This window comes from Hyperolius riggenbachi, chromosome 5 (assembly GCF_040937935.1).
Source record: "Hyperolius riggenbachi isolate aHypRig1 chromosome 5, aHypRig1.pri, whole genome shotgun sequence".
Lineage (NCBI taxonomy): Eukaryota > Metazoa > Chordata > Amphibia > Anura > Hyperoliidae > Hyperolius > Hyperolius riggenbachi.
In genome coordinates this window covers 359,341,613-359,356,843 of record NC_090650.1, presented here as the reverse complement: position 1 = coordinate 359,356,843, position 15,231 = coordinate 359,341,613, and the positions used below count along the sequence as shown (strand labels likewise).

General features: G+C 59.6%; 27 non-coding genes across 27 annotated transcripts; all 27 read right to left on the bottom strand.

Moving 5' to 3' along the window:
* Positions 1 to 59: 59 nt before the first annotated feature.
* Positions 60 to 223, bottom strand: LOC137520332 (U1 spliceosomal RNA). Its single transcript, XR_011021663.1, has one exon. It is a non-coding gene; the product is annotated as a U1 spliceosomal RNA (small nuclear RNA).
* A 404-nt stretch (positions 224 to 627) lies between these two features.
* Positions 628 to 791, bottom strand: LOC137520331 (U1 spliceosomal RNA). The gene has a single exon (XR_011021662.1). It is a non-coding gene; the product is annotated as a U1 spliceosomal RNA (small nuclear RNA).
* Positions 792 to 1,195: 404 nt separating this feature from the next.
* LOC137519940 (U1 spliceosomal RNA) lies at positions 1,196 to 1,359 on the bottom strand. Its single transcript, XR_011021307.1, has one exon. It is a non-coding gene; the product is annotated as a U1 spliceosomal RNA (small nuclear RNA).
* Positions 1,360 to 1,763: 404 nt separating this feature from the next.
* On the bottom strand, positions 1,764 to 1,927 carry LOC137520329 (U1 spliceosomal RNA). The gene has a single exon (XR_011021660.1). It is a non-coding gene; the product is annotated as a U1 spliceosomal RNA (small nuclear RNA).
* A 404-nt stretch (positions 1,928 to 2,331) lies between these two features.
* On the bottom strand, positions 2,332 to 2,495 carry LOC137520328 (U1 spliceosomal RNA). Its single transcript, XR_011021659.1, has one exon. It is a non-coding gene; the product is annotated as a U1 spliceosomal RNA (small nuclear RNA).
* Positions 2,496 to 2,899: 404 nt separating this feature from the next.
* LOC137520327 (U1 spliceosomal RNA) lies at positions 2,900 to 3,063 on the bottom strand. The gene has a single exon (XR_011021658.1). It is a non-coding gene; the product is annotated as a U1 spliceosomal RNA (small nuclear RNA).
* Positions 3,064 to 3,467: 404 nt separating this feature from the next.
* Positions 3,468 to 3,631, bottom strand: LOC137519920 (U1 spliceosomal RNA). The gene has a single exon (XR_011021288.1). It is a non-coding gene; the product is annotated as a U1 spliceosomal RNA (small nuclear RNA).
* Positions 3,632 to 4,035: 404 nt separating this feature from the next.
* On the bottom strand, positions 4,036 to 4,199 carry LOC137520325 (U1 spliceosomal RNA). The gene has a single exon (XR_011021657.1). It is a non-coding gene; the product is annotated as a U1 spliceosomal RNA (small nuclear RNA).
* Positions 4,200 to 4,603: 404 nt separating this feature from the next.
* LOC137520324 (U1 spliceosomal RNA) lies at positions 4,604 to 4,767 on the bottom strand. The gene has a single exon (XR_011021656.1). It is a non-coding gene; the product is annotated as a U1 spliceosomal RNA (small nuclear RNA).
* Positions 4,768 to 5,171: 404 nt separating this feature from the next.
* Positions 5,172 to 5,335, bottom strand: LOC137520323 (U1 spliceosomal RNA). Its single transcript, XR_011021655.1, has one exon. It is a non-coding gene; the product is annotated as a U1 spliceosomal RNA (small nuclear RNA).
* A 404-nt stretch (positions 5,336 to 5,739) lies between these two features.
* Positions 5,740 to 5,903, bottom strand: LOC137520322 (U1 spliceosomal RNA). The gene has a single exon (XR_011021654.1). It is a non-coding gene; the product is annotated as a U1 spliceosomal RNA (small nuclear RNA).
* Positions 5,904 to 6,307: 404 nt separating this feature from the next.
* Positions 6,308 to 6,471, bottom strand: LOC137520321 (U1 spliceosomal RNA). The gene has a single exon (XR_011021653.1). It is a non-coding gene; the product is annotated as a U1 spliceosomal RNA (small nuclear RNA).
* A 404-nt stretch (positions 6,472 to 6,875) lies between these two features.
* LOC137520320 (U1 spliceosomal RNA) lies at positions 6,876 to 7,039 on the bottom strand. The gene has a single exon (XR_011021651.1). It is a non-coding gene; the product is annotated as a U1 spliceosomal RNA (small nuclear RNA).
* Positions 7,040 to 7,443: 404 nt separating this feature from the next.
* On the bottom strand, positions 7,444 to 7,607 carry LOC137520319 (U1 spliceosomal RNA). The gene has a single exon (XR_011021650.1). It is a non-coding gene; the product is annotated as a U1 spliceosomal RNA (small nuclear RNA).
* Positions 7,608 to 8,011: 404 nt separating this feature from the next.
* Positions 8,012 to 8,175, bottom strand: LOC137520317 (U1 spliceosomal RNA). The gene has a single exon (XR_011021648.1). It is a non-coding gene; the product is annotated as a U1 spliceosomal RNA (small nuclear RNA).
* Positions 8,176 to 8,579: 404 nt separating this feature from the next.
* LOC137520316 (U1 spliceosomal RNA) lies at positions 8,580 to 8,743 on the bottom strand. Its single transcript, XR_011021647.1, has one exon. It is a non-coding gene; the product is annotated as a U1 spliceosomal RNA (small nuclear RNA).
* Positions 8,744 to 9,147: 404 nt separating this feature from the next.
* On the bottom strand, positions 9,148 to 9,311 carry LOC137520314 (U1 spliceosomal RNA). Its single transcript, XR_011021646.1, has one exon. It is a non-coding gene; the product is annotated as a U1 spliceosomal RNA (small nuclear RNA).
* A 404-nt stretch (positions 9,312 to 9,715) lies between these two features.
* On the bottom strand, positions 9,716 to 9,879 carry LOC137520313 (U1 spliceosomal RNA). The gene has a single exon (XR_011021645.1). It is a non-coding gene; the product is annotated as a U1 spliceosomal RNA (small nuclear RNA).
* A 400-nt stretch (positions 9,880 to 10,279) lies between these two features.
* On the bottom strand, positions 10,280 to 10,443 carry LOC137520312 (U1 spliceosomal RNA). The gene has a single exon (XR_011021644.1). It is a non-coding gene; the product is annotated as a U1 spliceosomal RNA (small nuclear RNA).
* Positions 10,444 to 10,847: 404 nt separating this feature from the next.
* Positions 10,848 to 11,011, bottom strand: LOC137520311 (U1 spliceosomal RNA). Its single transcript, XR_011021643.1, has one exon. It is a non-coding gene; the product is annotated as a U1 spliceosomal RNA (small nuclear RNA).
* Positions 11,012 to 11,411: 400 nt separating this feature from the next.
* On the bottom strand, positions 11,412 to 11,575 carry LOC137520310 (U1 spliceosomal RNA). Its single transcript, XR_011021642.1, has one exon. It is a non-coding gene; the product is annotated as a U1 spliceosomal RNA (small nuclear RNA).
* A 404-nt stretch (positions 11,576 to 11,979) lies between these two features.
* On the bottom strand, positions 11,980 to 12,143 carry LOC137520309 (U1 spliceosomal RNA). The gene has a single exon (XR_011021641.1). It is a non-coding gene; the product is annotated as a U1 spliceosomal RNA (small nuclear RNA).
* A 404-nt stretch (positions 12,144 to 12,547) lies between these two features.
* Positions 12,548 to 12,711, bottom strand: LOC137520308 (U1 spliceosomal RNA). The gene has a single exon (XR_011021640.1). It is a non-coding gene; the product is annotated as a U1 spliceosomal RNA (small nuclear RNA).
* Positions 12,712 to 13,111: 400 nt separating this feature from the next.
* Positions 13,112 to 13,275, bottom strand: LOC137520307 (U1 spliceosomal RNA). The gene has a single exon (XR_011021639.1). It is a non-coding gene; the product is annotated as a U1 spliceosomal RNA (small nuclear RNA).
* Positions 13,276 to 13,679: 404 nt separating this feature from the next.
* LOC137520305 (U1 spliceosomal RNA) lies at positions 13,680 to 13,843 on the bottom strand. The gene has a single exon (XR_011021637.1). It is a non-coding gene; the product is annotated as a U1 spliceosomal RNA (small nuclear RNA).
* Positions 13,844 to 14,247: 404 nt separating this feature from the next.
* On the bottom strand, positions 14,248 to 14,411 carry LOC137520304 (U1 spliceosomal RNA). The gene has a single exon (XR_011021636.1). It is a non-coding gene; the product is annotated as a U1 spliceosomal RNA (small nuclear RNA).
* Positions 14,412 to 14,815: 404 nt separating this feature from the next.
* Positions 14,816 to 14,979, bottom strand: LOC137520303 (U1 spliceosomal RNA). The gene has a single exon (XR_011021635.1). It is a non-coding gene; the product is annotated as a U1 spliceosomal RNA (small nuclear RNA).
* Between the last annotated feature and the right edge of the window lie 252 nt (positions 14,980 to 15,231).

Below are 15,231 nucleotides of genomic sequence, written 5' to 3'. Positions count from 1 at the left end.
TCCCCAGCCAGCAAGGGATCCTCAGCGGCACGCCTGCTCTGTCGTTAACCGGTGCTCATCAGGGGAAAGCGCGAACGCAGTCCCCCACTACCACAAATTATGCAGTCGAGTTTCCCGCATTTGGGGAAATCGCAGGGGTCAACCTGCCCGGAGTGCAATGGACGGGCCTCACCCTGGGAGAACCACCTTCGTGATCATGGTATCTCCCCTGCCAGGTAAGTATGAGTTGCTCTTGCACGCAGGCAGGCCGCCGGTTGCAGCTCTCGCTGCCCAGCAGGGGGCGACTTTGCGAAGCGCTCGCTCGCTCACTCTCTCCCTTGATCGGCACTGAACGCGGGAAACACAGCCCACGGGAAAGCTCCGCCGCACTTGCCCAGAGCTACAGTTAGCCGCAAACACCAGAAAATGCCATAAACCGGGCACTCGGCCGGAGCGCAGTGAGCCCTGAGGATTTGCATAGAGTGATGATGTCACAGAAGCAGCCACACCCAGCCCCTGTGAAGGATGAAAAAAGCCTTCTCTGTCGCAGTGCAGATAAAGGACCGAGTCCCGCATGCTCTCCCCACTGTCCCCAGCCAGCAAGGGATCCTCAGCGGCACGCCTGCTCTGTCGTTAACCGGTGCTCATCAGGGGAAAGCGCGAACGCAGTCCCCCACTACCACAAATTATGCAGTCGAGTTTCCCGCATTTGGGGAAATCGCAGGGGTCAACCTGCCCGGAGTGCAATGGACGGGCCTCACCCTGGGAGAACCACCTTCGTGATCATGGTATCTCCCCTGCCAGGTAAGTATGAGTTGCTCTTGCACGCAGGCAGGCCGCCGGTTGCAGCCCTCGCTGCCCAGCAGGGGGCGATTTTGCGAAGCGCTCGCTCGCTCACTCTCTCCCTTGATCGGCACTGAACGCGGGAAACACAGCCCACGGGAAAGCTCCGCCGCACTTGCCCAGAGCTACAGTTAGCCGCAAACACCAGAAAATGCCATAAACCGGGCACTCGGCCGGAGCGCAGTGAGCCCTGAGGATTTGCATAGAGTGATGATGTCACAGAAGCAGCCACACCCAGCCCCTGTGAAGGATGAAAAAAGCCTTCTCTGTCGCAGTGCAGATAAAGGACCGAGTCCCGCATGCTCTCCCCACTGTCCCCAGCCAGCAAGGGATCCTCAGCGGCACGCCTGCTCTGTCGTTAACCGGTGCTCATCAGGGGAAAGCGCGAACGCAGTCCCCCACTACCACAAATTATGCAGTCGAGTTTCCCGCATTTGGGGAAATCGCAAGGGTCAACCTGCCCGGAGTGCAATGGACGGGCCTCACCCTGGGAGAACCACCTTCGTGATCATGGTATCTCCCCTGCCAGGTAAGTATGAATTGCTCTTGCACGCAGGCAGGCCGCCGGTTGCAGCCCTCGCTGCCCAGCAGGGGGCGATTTTGCGAAGCGCTCGCTCGCTCACTCTCTCCCTTGATCGGCACTAAACGCGGGAAACACAGCCCACGGGAAAGCTCCGCCGCACTTGCCCAGAGCTACAGTTAGCCGCAAACACCAGAAAATGCCATAAACCGGGCACTCGGCCGGAGCGCAGTGAGCCCTGAGGATTTGCATAGAGTGATGATGTCACAGAAGCAGCCACACCCAGCCCCTGTGAAGGATGAAAAAAGCCTTCTCTGCCGCAGTGCAGATAAAGGACCGAGTCCCGCATGCTCTCCCCACTGTCCCCAGCCAGCAAGGGATCCTCAGCGGCACGCCTGCTCTGTCGTTAACCGGTGCTCATCAGGGGAAAGCGCGAACGCAGTCCCCCACTACCACAAATTATGCAGTCGAGTTTCCCGCATTTGGGGAAATCGCAGGGGTCAACCTGCCCGGAGTGCAATGGACGGGCCTCACCCTGGGAGAACCACCTTCGTGATCATGGTATCTCCCCTGCCAGGTAAGTATGAGTTGCTCTTGCACGCAGGCAGGCCGCCGGTTGCAGCCCTCGCTGCCCAGCAGGGGGCGACTTTGCGAAGCGCTCGCTCGCTCACTCTCTCCCTTGATCGGCACTGAACGCGGGAAACACAGCCCACGGGAAAGCTCCGCCGCACTTGCCCAGAGCTACAGTTAGCCGCAAACACCAGAAAATGCCATAAACCGGGCACTCGGCCGGAGCGCAGTGAGCCCTGAGGATTTGCATAGAGTGATGATGTCACAGAAGCAGCCACACCCAGCCCCTGTGAAGGATGAAAAAAGCCTTCTCTGTCGCAGTGCAGATAAAGGACCGAGTCCCGCATGCTCTCCCCACTGTCCCCAGCCAGCAAGGGATCCTCAGCGGCACGCCTGCTCTGTCGTTAACCGGTGCTCATCAGGGGAAAGCGCGAACGCAGTCCCCCACTACCACAAATTATGCAGTCGAGTTTCCCGCATTTGGGGAAATCGCAGGGGTCAACCTGCCCGGAGTGCAATGGACGGGCCTCACCCTGGGAGAACCACCTTCGTGATCATGGTATCTCCCCTGCCAGGTAAGTATGAGTTGCTCTTGCACGCAGGCAGGCCGCCGGTTGCAGCCCTCGCTGCCCAGCAGGGGGCGATTTTGCGAAGCGCTCGCTCGCTCACTCTCTCCCTTGATCGGCACTGAACGCGGGAAACACAGCCCACGGGAAAGCTCCGCCGCACTTGCCCAGAGCTACAGTTAGCCGCAAACACCAGAAAATGCCATAAACCGGGCACTCGGCCGGAGCGCAGTGAGCCCTGAGGATTTGCATAGAGTGATGATGTCACAGAAGCAGCCACACCCAGCCCCTGTGAAGGATGAAAAAAGCCTTCTCTGTCGCAGTGCAGATAAAGGACCGAGTCCCGCATGCTCTCCCCACTGTCCCCAGCCAGCAAGGGATCCTCAGCGGCACGCCTGCTCTGTCGTTAACCGGTGCTCATCAGGGGAAAGCGCGAACGCAGTCCCCCACTACCACAAATTATGCAGTCGAGTTTCCCGCATTTGGGGAAATCGCAGGGGTCAACCTGCCCGGAGTGCAATGGACGGGCCTCACCCTGGGAGAACCACCTTCGTGATCATGGTATCTCCCCTGCCAGGTAAGTATGAGTTGCTCTTGCACGCAGGCAGGCCGCCGGTTGCAGCCCTCGCTGCCCAGCAGGGGGCGATTTTGCGAAGCGCTCGCTCGCTCACTCTCTCCCTTGATCGGCACTAAACGCGGGAAACACAGCCCACGGGAAAGCTCCGACGCACTTGCCCAGAGCTACAGTTAGCCGCAAACACCAGAAAATGCCATAAACCGGGCACTCGGCCGGAGCGCAGTGAGCCCTGAGGATTTGCATAGAGTGATGATGTCACAGAAGCAGCCACACCCAGCCCCTGTGAAGGATGAAAAAAGCCTTCTCTGCCGCAGTGCAGATAAAGGACCGAGTCCCGCATGCTCTCCCCACTGTCCCCAGCCAGCAAGGGATCCTCAGCGGCACGCCTGCTCTGTCGTTAACCGGTGCTCATCAGGGGAAAGCGCAAACGCAGTCCCCCACTACCACAAATTATGCAGTCGAGTTTCCCGCATTTGGGGAAATCGCAGGGGTCAACCTGCCCGGAGTGCAATGGACGGGCCTCACCCTGGGAGAACCACCTTCGTGATCATGGTATCTCCCCTGCCAGGTAAGTATGAGTTGCTCTTGCACGCAGGCAGGCCGCCGGTTGCAGCCCTCGCTGCCCAGCAGGGGGCGACTTTGCGAAGCGCTCGCTCGCTCACTCTCTCCCTTGATCGGCACTGAACGCGGGAAACACAGCCCACGGGAAAGCTCCGCCGCACTTGCCCAGAGCTACAGTTAGCCGCAAACACCAGAAAATGCCATAAGCCGGGCACTCGGCCGGAGCGCAGTGAGCCCTGAGGATTTGCATAGAGTGATGATGTCACAGAAGCAGCCACACCCAGCCCCTGTGAAGGATGAAAAAAGCCTTCTCTGCCGCAGTGCAGATAAAGGACCGAGTCCCGCATGCTCTCCCCACTGTCCCCAGCCAGCAAGGGATCCTCAGCGGCACGCCTGCTCTGTCGTTAACCGGTGCTCATCAGGGGAAAGCGCGAACGCAGTCCCCCACTACCACAAATTATGCAGTCGAGTTTCCCGCATTTGGGGAAATCGCAGGGGTCAACCTGCCCGGAGTGCAATGGACGGGCCTCACCCTGGGAGAACCACCTTCGTGATCATGGTATCTCCCCTGCCAGGTAAGTATGAGTTGCTCTTGCACGCAGGCAGGCCGCCGGTTGCAGCCCTCGCTGCCCAGCAGGGGGCGACTTTGCGAAGCGCTCGCTCGCTCACTCTCTCCCTTGATCGGCACTGAACGCGGGAAACACAGCCCACGGGAAAGCTCCGCCGCACTTGCCCAGAGCTACAGTTAGCCGCAAACACCAGAAAATGCCATAAACCGGGCACTCGGCCGGAGCGCAGTGAGCCCTGAGGATTTGCATAGAGTGATGATGTCACAGAAGCAGCCACACCCAGCCCCTGTGAAGGATGAAAAAAGCCTTCTCTGTCGCAGTGCAGATAAAGGACCGAGTCCCGCATGCTCTCCCCACTGTCCCCAGCCAGCAAGGGATCCTCAGCGGCACGCCTGCTCTGTCGTTAACCGGTGCTCATCAGGGGAAAGCGCGAACGCAGTCCCCCACTACCACAAATTATGCAGTCGAGTTTCCCGCATTTGGGGAAATCGCAGGGGTCAACCTGCCCGGAGTGCAATGGACGGGCCTCACCCTGGGAGAACCACCTTCGTGATCATGGTATCTCCCCTGCCAGGTAAGTATGAGTTGCTCTTGCACGCAGGCAGGCCGCCGGTTGCAGCCCTCGCTGCCCAGCAGGGGGCGACTTTGCGAAGCGCTCGCTCGCTCACTCTCTCCCTTGATCGGCACTGAACGCGGGAAACACAGCCCACGGGAAAGCTCCGCCGCACTTGCCCAGAGCTACAGTTAGCCGCAAACACCAGAAAATGCCATAAACCGGGCACTCGGCCGGAGCGCAGTGAGCCCTGAGGATTTGCATAGAGTGATGATGTCACAGAAGCAGCCACACCCAGCCCCTGTGAAGGATGAAAAAAGCCTTCTCTGTCGCAGTGCAGATAAAGGACCGAGTCCCGCATGCTCTCCCCACTGTCCCCAGCCAGCAAGGGATCCTCAGCGGCACGCCTGCTCTGTCGTTAACCGGTGCTCATCAGGGGAAAGCGCGAACGCAGTCCCCCACTACCACAAATTATGCAGTCGAGTTTCCCGCATTTGGGGAAATCGCAGGGGTCAACCTGCCCGGAGTGCAATGGACGGGCCTCACCCTGGGAGAACCACCTTCGTGATCATGGTATCTCCCCTGCCAGGTAAGTATGAGTTGCTCTTGCACGCAGGCAGGCCGCCGGTTGCAGCCCTCGCTGCCCAGCAGGGGGCGACTTTGCGAAGCGCTCGCTCGCTCACTCTCTCCCTTGATCGGCACTGAACGCGGGAAACACAGCCCACGGGAAAGCTCCGCCGCACTTGCCCAGAGCTACAGTTAGCCTCAAACACCAGAAAATGCCATAAACCGGGCACTCGGCCGGAGCGCAGTGAGCCCTGAGGATTTGCATAGAGTGATGATGTCACAGAAGCAGCCACACCCAGCCCCTGTGAAGGATGAAAAAAGCCTTCTCTGTCGCAGTGCAGATAAAGGACCGAGTCCCGCATGCTCTCCCCACTGTCCCCAGCCAGCAAGGGATCCTCAGCGGCACGCCTGCTCTGTCGTTAACCGGTGCTCATCAGGGGAAAGCGCGAACGCAGTCCCCCACTACCACAAATTATGCAGTCGAGTTTCCCGCATTTGGGGAAATCGCAGGGGTCAACCTGCCCGGAGTGCAATGGACGGGCCTCACCCTGGGAGAACCACCTTCGTGATCATGGTATCTCCCCTGCCAGGTAAGTATGAGTTGCTCTTGCACGCAGGCAGGCCGCCGGTTGCAGCCCTCGCTGCCCAGCAGGGGGCGACTTTGCGAAGCGCTCGCTCGCTCACTCTCTCCCTTGATCGGCACTGAACGCGGGAAACACAGCCCACGGGAAAGCTCCGCCGCACTTGCCCAGAGCTACAGTTAGCCTCAAACACCAGAAAATGCCATAAACCGGGCACTCGGCCGGAGCGCAGTGAGCCCTGAGGATTTGCATAGAGTGATGATGTCACAGAAGCAGCCACACCCAGCCCCTGTGAAGGATGAAAAAAGCCTTCTCTGTCGCAGTGCAGATAAAGGACCGAGTCCCGCATGCTCTCCCCACTGTCCCCAGCCAGCAAGGGATCCTCAGCGGCACGCCTGCTCTGTCGTTAACCGGTGCTCATCAGGGGAAAGCGCGAACGCAGTCCCCCACTACCACAAATTATGCAGTCGAGTTTCCCGCATTTGGGGAAATCGCAGGGGTCAACCTGCCCGGAGTGCAATGGACGGGCCTCACCCTGGGAGAACCACCTTCGTGATCATGGTATCTCCCCTGCCAGGTAAGTATGAGTTGCTCTTGCACGCAGGCAGGCCGCCGGTTGCAGCCCTCGCTGCCCAGCAGGGGGCGACTTTGCGAAGCGCTCGCTCGCTCACTCTCTCCCTTGATCGGCACTGAACGCGGGAAACACAGCCCACGGGAAAGCTCCGCCGCACTTGCCCAGAGCTACAATTAGCCGCAAACACCAGAAAATGCCATAAACCGGGCACTCGGCCGGAGCGCAGTGAGCCCTGAGGATTTGCATAGAGTGATGATGTCACAGAAGCAGCCACACCCAGCCCCTGTGAAGGATGAAAAAAGCCTTCTCTGTCGCAGTGCAGATAAAGGACCGAGTCCCGCATGCTCTCCCCACTGTCCCCAGCCAGCAAGGGATCCTCAGCGGCACGCCTGCTCTGTCGTTAACCGGTGCTCATCAGGGGAAAGCGCGAACGCAGTCCCCCACTACCACAAATTATGCAGTCGAGTTTCCCGCATTTGGGGAAATCGCAGGGGTCAACCTGCCCGGAGTGCAATGGACGGGCCTCACCCTGGGAGAACCACCTTCGTGATCATGGTATCTCCCCTGCCAGGTAAGTATGAGTTGCTCTTGCACGCAGGCAGGCCGCCGGTTGCAGCCCTCGCTGCCCAGCAGGGGGCGACTTTGCGAAGCGCTCGCTCGCTCACTCTCTCCCTTGATCGGCACTGAACGCGGGAAACACAGCCCACGGGAAAGCTCCGCCGCACTTGCCCAGAGCTACAGTTAGCCGCAAACACCAGAAAATGCCATAAACCGGGCACTCGGCCGGAGCGCAGTGAGCCCTGAGGATTTGCATAGAGTGATGATGTCACAGAAGCAGCCACACCCAGCCCCTGTGAAGGATGAAAAAAGCCTTCTCTGTCGCAGTGCAGATAAAGGACCGAGTCCCGCATGCTCTCCCCACTGTCCCCAGCCAGCAAGGGATCCTCAGCGGCACGCCTGCTCTGTCGTTAACCGGTGCTCATCAGGGGAAAGCGCGAACGCAGTCCCCCACTACCACAAATTATGCAGTCGAGTTTCCCGCATTTGGGGAAATCGCAGGGGTCAACCTGCCCGGAGTGCAATGGACGGGCCTCACCCTGGGAGAACCACCTTCGTGATCATGGTATCTCCCCTGCCAGGTAAGTATGAGTTGCTCTTGCACGCAGGCAGGCCGCCGGTTGCAGCCCTCGCTGCCCAGCAGGGGGCGACTTTGCGAAGCGCTCGCTCGCTCACTCTCTCCCTTGATCGGCACTGAACGCGGGAAACACAGCCCACGGGAAAGCTCCGCCGCACTTGCCCAGAGCTACAGTTAGCCGCAAACACCAGAAAATGCCATAAACCGGGCACTCGGCCGGAGCGCAGTGAGCCCTGAGGATTTGCATAGAGTGATGATGTCACAGAAGCAGCCACACCCAGCCCCTGTGAAGGATGAAAAAAGCCTTCTCTGTCGCAGTGCAGATAAAGGACCGAGTCCCGCATGCTCTCCCCACTGTCCCCAGCCAGCAAGGGATCCTCAGCGGCACGCCTGCTCTGTCGTTAACCGGTGCTCATCAGGGGAAAGCGCGAACGCAGTCCCCCACTACCACAAATTATGCAGTCGAGTTTCCCGCATTTGGGGAAATCGCAGGGGTCAACCTGCCCGGAGTGCAATGGACGGGCCTCACCCTGGGAGAACCACCTTCGTGATCATGGTATCTCCCCTGCCAGGTAAGTATGAGTTGCTCTTGCACGCAGGCAGGCCGCCGGTTGCAGCCCTCGCTGCCCAGCAGGGGGCGACTTTGCGAAGCGCTCGCTCGCTCACTCTCTCCCTTGATCGGCACTGAACGCGGGAAACACAGCCCACGGGAAAGCTCCGCCGCACTTGCCCAGAGCTACAGTTAGCCGCAAACACCAGAAAATGCCATAAACCGGGCACTCGGCCGGAGCGCAGTGAGCCCTGAGGATTTGCATAGAGTGATGATGTCACAGAAGCAGCCACACCCAGCCCCTGTGAAGGATGAAAAAAGCCTTCTCTGTCGCAGTGCAGATAAAGGACCGAGTCCCGCATGCTCTCCCCACTGTCCCCAGCCAGCAAGGGATCCTCAGCGGCACGCCTGCTCTGTCGTTAACCGGTGCTCATCAGGGGAAAGCGCGAACGCAGTCCCCCACTACCACAAATTATGCAGTCGAGTTTCCCGCATTTGGGGAAATCGCAGGGGTCAACCTGCCCGGAGTGCAATGGACGGGCCTCACCCTGGGAGAACCACCTTCGTGATCATGGTATCTCCCCTGCCAGGTAAGTATGAGTTGCTCTTGCACGCAGGCAGGCCGCCGGTTGCAGCCCTCGCTGCCCAGCAGGGGGCGACTTTGCGAAGCGCTCGCTCGCTCACTCTCTCCCTTGATCGGCACTGAACGCGGGAAACACAGCCCACGGGAAAGCTCCGCCGCACTTGCCCAGAGCTACAGTTAGCCTCAAACACCAGAAAATGCCATAAACCGGGCACTCGGCCGGAGCGCAGTGAGCCCTGAGGATTTGCATAGAGTGATGATGTCACAGAAGCAGCCACACCCAGCCCCTGTGAAGGATGAAAAAAGCCTTCTCTGTCGCAGTGCAGATAAAGGACCGAGTCCCGCATGCTCTCCCCACTGTCCCCAGCCAGCAAGGGATCCTCAGCGGCACGCCTGCTCTGTCGTTAACCGGTGCTCATCAGGGGAAAGCGCGAACGCAGTCCCCCACTACCACAAATTATGCAGTCGAGTTTCCCGCATTTGGGGAAATCGCAGGGGTCAACCTGCCCGGAGTGCAATGGACGGGCCTCACCCTGGGAGAACCACCTTCGTGATCATGGTATCTCCCCTGCCAGGTAAGTATGAGTTGCTCTTGCACGCAGGCAGGCCGCCGGTTGCAGCCCTCGCTGCCCAGCAGGGGGCGACTTTGCGAAGCGCTCGCTCGCTCACTCTCTCCCTTGATCGGCACTGAACGCGGGAAACACAGCCCACGGGAAAGCTCCGCCGCACTTGCCCAGAGCTACAGTTAGCCTCAAACACCAGAAAATGCCATAAACCGGGCACTCGGCCGGAGCGCAGTGAGCCCTGAGGATTTGCATAGAGTGATGATGTCACAGAAGCAGCCACACCCAGCCCCTGTGAAGGATGAAAAAAGCCTTCACTGTCGCAGTGCAGATAAAGGACCGAGTCCCGCATGCTCTCCCCACTGTCCCCAGCCAGCAAGGGATCCTCAGCGGCACGCCTGCTCTGTCGTTAACCGGTGCTCATCAGGGGAAAGCGCGAACGCAGTCCCCCACTACCACAAATTATGCAGTCGAGTTTCCCGCATTTGGGGAAATCGCAGGGGTCAACCTGCCCGGAGTGCAATGGACGGGCCTCACCCTGGGAGAACCACCTTCGTGATCATGGTATCTCCCCTGCCAGGTAAGTATGAGTTGCTCTTGCACGCAGGCAGGCCGCCGGTTGCAGCCCTCGCTGCCCAGCAGGGGGCGACTTTGCGAAGCGCTCGCTCACTCTCTCCCTTGATCGGCACTGAACGCGGGAAACACAGCCCACGGGAAAGCTCCGCCGCACTTGCCCAGAGCTACAGTTAGCCTCAAACACCAGAAAATGCCATAAACCGGGCACTCGGCCGGAGCGCAGTGAGCCCTGAGGATTTGCATAGAGTGATGATGTCACAGAAGCAGCCACACCCAGCCCCTGTGAAGGATGAAAAAAGCCTTCTCTGTCGCAGTGCAGATAAAGGACCGAGTCCCGCATGCTCTCCCCACTGTCCCCAGCCAGCAAGGGATCCTCAGCGGCACGCCTGCTCTGTCGTTAACCGGTGCTCATCAGGGGAAAGCGCGAACGCAGTCCCCCACTACCACAAATTATGCAGTCGAGTTTCCCGCATTTGGGGAAATCGCAGGGGTCAACCTGCCCGGAGTGCAATGGACGGGCCTCACCCTGGGAGAACCACCTTCGTGATCATGGTATCTCCCCTGCCAGGTAAGTATGAGTTGCTCTTGCACGCAGGCAGGCCGCCGGTTGCAGCCCTCGCTGCCCAGCAGGGGGCGACTTTGCGAAGCGCTCGCTCGCTCACTCTCTCCCTTGATCGGCACTGAACGCGGGAAACACAGCCCACGGGAAAGCTCCGCCGCACTTGCCCAGAGCTACAGTTAGCCTCAAACACCAGAAAATGCCATAAACCGGGCACTCGGCCGGAGCGCAGTGAGCCCTGAGGATTTGCATAGAGTGATGATGTCACAGAAGCAGCCACACCCAGCCCCTGTGAAGGATGAAAAAAGCCTTCACTGTCGCAGTGCAGATAAAGGACCGAGTCCCGCATGCTCTCCCCACTGTCCCCAGCCAGCAAGGGATCCTCAGCGGCACGCCTGCTCTGTCGTTAACCGGTGCTCATCAGGGGAAAGCGCGAACGCAGTCCCCCACTACCACAAATTATGCAGTCGAGTTTCCCGCATTTGGGGAAATCGCAGGGGTCAACCTGCCCGGAGTGCAATGGACGGGCCTCACCCTGGGAGAACCACCTTCGTGATCATGGTATCTCCCCTGCCAGGTAAGTATGAGTTGCTCTTGCACGCAGGCAGGCCGCCGGTTGCAGCCCTCGCTGCCCAGCAGGGGGCGACTTTGCGAAGCGCTCGCTCACTCTCTCCCTTGATCGGCACTGAACGCGGGAAACACAGCCCACGGGAAAGCTCCGCCGCACTTGCCCAGAGCTACAGTTAGCCGCAAACACCAGAAAATGCCATAAACCGGGCACTCGGCCGGAGCGCAGTGAGCCCTGAGGATTTGCATAGAGTGATGATGTCACAGAAGCAGCCACACCCAGCCCCTGTGAAGGATGAAAAAAGCCTTCTCTGTCGCAGTGCAGATAAAGGACCAAGTCCCGCATGCTCTCCCCACTGTCCCCAGCCAGCAAGGGATCCTCAGCGGCACGCCTGCTCTGTCGTTAACCGGTGCTCATCAGGGGAAAGCGCGAACGCAGTCCCCCACTACCACAAATTATGCAGTCGAGTTTCCCGCATTTGGGGAAATCGCAGGGGTCAACCTGCCCGGAGTGCAATGGACGGGCCTCACCCTGGGAGAACCACCTTCGTGATCATGGTATCTCCCCTGCCAGGTAAGTATGAGTTGCTCTTGCACGCAGGCAGGCCGCCGGTTGCAGCCCTCGCTGCCCAGCAGGGGGCGACTTTGCGAAGCGCTCGCTCGCTCACTCTCTCCCTTGATCGGCACTGAACGCGGGAAACACAGCCCACGGGAAAGCTCCGCCGCACTTGCCCAGAGCTACAGTTAGCCGCAAACACCAGAAAATGCCATAAACCGGGCACTCGGCCGGAGCGCAGTGAGCCCTGAGGATTTGCATAGAGTGATGATGTCACAGAAGCAGCCACACCCAGCCCCTGTGAAGGATGAAAAAAGCCTTCTCTGTCGCAGTGCAGATAAAGGACCGAGTCCCGCATGCTCTCCCCACTGTCCCCAGCCAGCAAGGGATCCTCAGCGGCACGCCTGCTCTGTCGTTAACCGGTGCTCATCAGGGGAAAGCGCGAACGCAGTCCCCCACTACCACAAATTATGCAGTCGAGTTTCCCGCATTTGGGGAAATCGCAGGGGTCAACCTGCCCGGAGTGCAATGGACGGGCCTCACCCTGGGAGAACCACCTTCGTGATCATGGTATCTCCCCTGCCAGGTAAGTATGAGTTGCTCTTGCACGCAGGCAGGCCGCCGGTTGCAGCCCTCGCTGCCCAGCAGGGGGCGACTTTGCGAAGCGCTCGCTCGCTCACTCTCTCCCTTGATCGGCACTGAACGCGGGAAACACAGCCCACGGGAAAGCTCCGCCGCACTTGCCCAGAGCTACAGTTAGCCGCAAACACCAGAAAATGCCATAAACCGGGCACTCGGCCGGAGCGCAGTGAGCCCTGAGGATTTGCATAGAGTGATGATGTCACAGAAGCAGCCACACCCAGCCCCTGTGAAGGATGAAAAAAGCCTTCTCTGTCGCAGTGCAGATAAAGGACCGAGTCCCGCATGCTCTCCCCACTGTCCCCAGCCAGCAAGGGATCCTCAGCGGCACGCCTGCTCTGTCGTTAACCGGTGCTCATCAGGGGAAAGCGCGAACGCAGTCCCCCACTACCACAAATTATGCAGTCGAGTTTCCCGCATTTGGGGAAATCGCAGGGGTCAACCTGCCCGGAGTGCAATGGACGGGCCTCACCCTGGGAGAACCACCTTCGTGATCATGGTATCTCCCCTGCCAGGTAAGTATGAGTTGCTCTTGCACGCAGGCAGGCCGCCGGTTGCAGCCCTCGCTGCCCAGCAGGGGGCGACTTTGCGAAGCGCTCGCTCACTCTCTCCCTTGATCGGCACTGAACGCGGGAAACACAGCCCACGGGAAAGCTCCGCCGCACTTGCCCAGAGCTACAGTTAGCCTCAAACACCAGAAAATGCCATAAACCGGGCACTCGGCCGGAGCGCAGTGAGCCCTGAGGATTTGCATAGAGTGATGATGTCACAGAAGCAGCCACACCCAGCCCCTGTGAAGGATGAAAAAAGCCTTCTCTGTCGCAGTGCAGATAAAGGACCGAGTCCCGCATGCTCTCCCCACTGTCCCCAGCCAGCAAGGGATCCTCAGCGGCACGCCTGCTCTGTCGTTAACCGGTGCTCATCAGGGGAAAGCGCGAACGCAGTCCCCCACTACCACAAATTATGCAGTCGAGTTTCCCGCATTTGGGGAAATCGCAGGGGTCAACCTGCCCGGAGTGCAATGGACGGGCCTCACCCTGGGAGAACCACCTTCGTGATCATGGTATCTCCCCTGCCAGGTAAGTATGAGTTGCTCTTGCACGCAGGCAGGCCGCCGGTTGCAGCCCTCGCTGCCCAGCAGGGGGCGACTTTGCGAAGCGCTCGCTCGCTCACTCTCTCCCTTGATCGGCACTGAACGCGGGAAACACAGCCCACGGGAAAGCTCCGCCGCACTTGCCCAGAGCTACAGTTAGCCTCAAACACCAGAAAATGCCATAAACCGGGCACTCGGCCGGAGCGCAGTGAGCCCTGAGGATTTGCATAGAGTGATGATGTCACAGAAGCAGCCACACCCAGCCCCTGTGAAGGATGAAAAAAGCCTTCTCTGTCGCAGTGCAGATAAAGGACCGAGTCCCGCATGCTCTCCCCACTGTCCCCAGCCAGCAAGGGATCCTCAGCGGCACGCCTGCTCTGTCGTTAACCGGTGCTCATCAGGGGAAAGCGCGAACGCAGTCCCCCACTACCACAAATTATGCAGTCGAGTTTCCCGCATTTGGGGAAATCGCAGGGGTCAACCTGCCCGGAGTGCAATGGACGGGCCTCACCCTGGGAGAACCACCTTCGTGATCATGGTATCTCCCCTGCCAGGTAAGTATGAGTTGCTCTTGCACGCAGGCAGGCCGCCGGTTGCAGCCCTCGCTGCCCAGCAGGGGGCGACTTTGCGAAGCGCTCGCTCGCTCACTCTCTCCCTTGATCGGCACTGAACGCGGGAAACACAGCCCACGGGAAAGCTCCGCCGCACTTGCCCAGAGCTACAGTTAGCCGCAAACACCAGAAAATGCCATAAACCGGGCACTCGGCCGGAGCGCAGTGAGCCCTGAGGATTTGCATAGAGTGATGATGTCACAGAAGCAGCCACACCCAGCCCCTGTGAAGGATGAAAAAAGCCTTCTCTGTCGCAGTGCAGATAAAGGACCAAGTCCCGCATGCTCTCCCCACTGTCCCCAGCCAGCAAGGGATCCTCAGCGGCACGCCTGCTCTGTCGTTAACCGGTGCTCATCAGGGGAAAGCGCGAACGCAGTCCCCCACTACCACAAATTATGCAGTCGAGTTTCCCGCATTTGGGGAAATCGCAGGGGTCAACCTGCCCGGAGTGCAATGGACGGGCCTCACCCTGGGAGAACCACCTTCGTGATCATGGTATCTCCCCTGCCAGGTAAGTATGAGTTGCTCTTGCACGCAGGCAGGCCGCCGGTTGCAGCCCTCGCTGCCCAGCAGGGGGCGACTTTGCGAAGCGCTCGCTCGCTCACTCTCTCCCTTGATCGGCACTGAACGCGGGAAACACAGCCCACGGGAAAGCTCCGCCGCACTTGCCCAGAGCTACAGTTAGCCGCAAACACCAGAAAATGCCATAAACCGGGCACTCGGCCGGAGCGCAGTGAGCCCTGAGGATTTGCATAGAGTGATGATGTCACAGAAGCAGCCACACCCAGCCCCTGTGAAGGATGAAAAAAGCCTTCTCTGTCGCAGTGCAGATAAAGGACCGAGTCCCGCATGCTCTCCCCACTGTCCCCAGCCAGCAAGGGATCCTCAGCGGCACGCCTGCTCTGTCGTTAACCGGTGCTCATCAGGGGAAAGCGCGAACGCAGTCCCCCACTACCACAAATTATGCAGTCGAGTTTCCCGCATTTGGGGAAATCGCAGGGGTCAACCTGCCCGGAGTGCAATGGACGGGCCTCACCCTGGGAGAACCACCTTCGTGATCATGGTATCTCCCCTGCCAGGTAAGTATGAGTTGCTCTTGCACGCAGGCAGGCCGCCGGTTGCAGCCCTCGCTGCCCAGCAGGGGGCGACTTTGCGAAGCGCTCGCTCGCTCACTCTCTCCCTTGATCGGCACTGAACGCGGAAAACACAGCCCACGGGAAAGCTCCGCCGCACTTGCCCAGAGCTACAGTTAGCCGCAAACACCAGAAAATGCCATAAACCGGGCACTCGGCCGGAGCGCAGTGAGCCCTGAGGATTTGCATAGAGTGATGATGTCACA